Here is a 2,974-nt window from a genome sequence, read left to right as displayed (position 1 = left end):
CCATATTGTACCAGTTTATGCATTACCTCTCTCAAAGAAATTAGGCTCACCCCACTATAGACTGAGTGGCACTTCCAAAAGTGGGGGCACTGCACATAATCGGGTGGAAGGTGATAACCCTCCCCAACCCACCACTTACCACCATACCATTTCACTCTGAGCCCAACCCTCTCCTTCATGTGACACCAGCAAAATGGCACAGAGAACATGGGAAACCACAACCCTTGACTCTCCCTCTTTACCCCTCTCTGAATGGGTGTTAGCCTTATAATAATCTCTATGAGCATAATCCCTGTTAGCATTAGGTGGACAGACTTCAAGGAACACATGGAAGAAGACTTTCCCCCTGGCTCTATTCCCATTGAACTTAAAATACTTGCGGGTACTGTTCTTCTAAGACTCTACTGAGTGTGTTTGGTGCATCAAAAGCACGTGTGCATTCCTGAAATGTCAGCTGTGAAGTACAAATGCACAGAGGGCAGGAAGAAGTGTAGCAGATCCTGTGACAATTAAGGACATTTGCTACCCCAGTTGGTGTCAAGAGTGGGCCAATGATTGATGGACACATATGCACACAGAAGAAAGGCCTGGCACCTGTGTGTAAAATGCCACACCTTGAAAAATGCAACAAAGCATGTACCTTCTTCATACAACTGATCTTCGTGATTCAGAGTCCACTCAATAACAACCCTTTTGTTGGGTGGTAGGTGCGGTATTGGAGTTTGATATCTTGATGGCACAAGATCACAACCAGCCCATCAGGCCAATGGGGGAGGGACAATAAAATGTGCTTACACCAGTTACCACCCCAGCACACCTTGACGTCCTTTAAAGCACTTACCTGGAAGTTGATTAGATCTCGGTGGGGGGCGGGGGGGGGGGGTCCATTCCTCATAGGGGAATATAGCAGTTACACCGTGGCCTCCCAGGTGGGATTGGTTTGCTATCTTCCATTTTCCTCTCTTGCTTTCTCAGTCCTGAGTTCAGAATGGAAAATTGTGTCCTATTATAATGGACTTTAAGAAAATAATTAAAAAAACAAAAACAAATTACAAAACAAAGTCTTTAAACTGGTTACCTCTTCATATGATATTCCTAAAATATGGGATAAAAAGTACAGAGTTAATAGATTATGGGACCTGATTATTTTATGCACTTTCATAATTCCCTAATAGGGTAACGTCATAAAATGCATAATAATATATAAAGGAGAAGATTTTTCTCAGAAAGAGACTGGTAGATCCTAGAGACCATGGCACTTAACTCAACTTTCAAGCCAGAAACTGAACTCACCCCTGTGGCTCAATTATCAGACAGACAGTCTATACAGTGAACAACCAAGCTATGGTGGTACATACCCTAGAAAAAGCAACAATTCATAATCAACAGGACAGCACTTCATCAAGGGCAAGGTTCAGAAGGCAGGAAGGTTTAGGAAAGAAGGAAACGTGGAGACAGTAGACAGAGGGAGGAAGTGGGACAAGAGATGCTACTTTGTGGAGATTGCAATCAAGGACATGAAACAAGCTGTCTATGAATGCTTGAATGGAACTCTGATTTGCTCTTTACACATGCCCCCCCACAGACATAAAACATCAATAAATAAAACACGTGCAGGGTAAAACACTGAGGAAATCCGCAGATTCAACCCCTCAGAGAACCACCTCACTTATAGGACATGTGGTGCACTAGCGTACCCAAAAAGGTGACAGTCATGTTTGAATTTCTGTGGGTGATCCCTTCTGGAATACAGCACTACCCTCCAACAAAGCAGCCTGTCCCACCCATCACAGCTGTGCAGCGTGCACCTATGCACACTTGTCAGGAAGTGAACAGTGAGGCCATGGCCCTCCTCAGACCTCCCGGGGTGTGAAATTCTCCTTCCAAAGCGCATTTTCAGGCCTGAGACATGACAAGCTTGCTTCCCTTTTGCTCCTCATTGGGTCAAAAATAACAACACCAACATTTTCCATGGTGGATTTCCATGTGCAAGAAATGACATTTGAAAAACGACTTGTTTGAACAACGATGAAACATACAACTTTCCTCTAGTTCCTAAATGTTTCCTCCCTGCTCCCACTACCGTGACTCGAATTCGACCGTGCACGTCTCGCTAGACCAGAGGATGTACACTGGTATAAAGATAGAAGCTGGGGATACAGGGAGTCCAGGGCAGGTGGGCCCTGCAGGACCAGTGGTGTGAGTGGCCAGGCGGGGAGGGTGCAGGGAGAGTGGGGGGGGAGGGAACCGATTACAGGGAACTATATGTGACCTGCTCCCTGGGGGACGGACGGCAGAGGGGTGGGTGGGCGGAGTCGTCGGATGGGGCAAGATGTGGCAAAATGACAATTTGTAGGCTATCAGACCACCATGCTCTTTAGAAGGAAGCATGCTGAGTCTGTGTCTTACTTACCTTGGACATCTCATACTTCCCTAGAACCGTCCCTAGAAAAGGACATCCTCCGTGGTAAAGAAGAGGGTCAGTGAGAAGAAGGGAGAGGTGAGAGGCTTTTAATCTCCAGGTTCCAGAGCACTGCGGGTCCTCTCTCACTGTCAACACTCTAACATGCCTCCAGACCACATCACCGCTCTCAGGAACCACACAAATTCATATAACATGTTCACATACTTCCGTTATAGCTCTCATAGCTATAGGCAAAGAGGGGAAAAAACCCATGAACAAACAAAAAACTTCCAAACAAGGAACTTAACTCCAAATATAAGACAAAGGACCCCAAGTTCACACTGGGCAAATTTCAAACAACGAAAGTGCAAACTCAAATCACGAATCAGGCGGTTACACCAGACGTGCACACGCAGAGGAAAAGTAAACTCAATACAAACGACAACCAACACCAAAGAAAAGCCAACAAGGAGAAAGAAACTCGTTCCTGCACTGTAAATCTATGACCCGCACATCAAATGACAAAGAGCAAGGGACAGAAAAGGGCCAAACAAAAATGTCTACACGCAG

This window comes from Echinops telfairi, unplaced genomic scaffold (genome assembly GCF_000313985.2).
Source record: "Echinops telfairi isolate 266 unplaced genomic scaffold, ASM31398v2 ScPeMD7_7472;HRSCAF=8510, whole genome shotgun sequence".
NCBI lineage: Eukaryota > Metazoa > Chordata > Mammalia > Afrosoricida > Tenrecidae > Echinops > Echinops telfairi.
Note: the sequence above shows the minus strand (reverse complement) of the source record.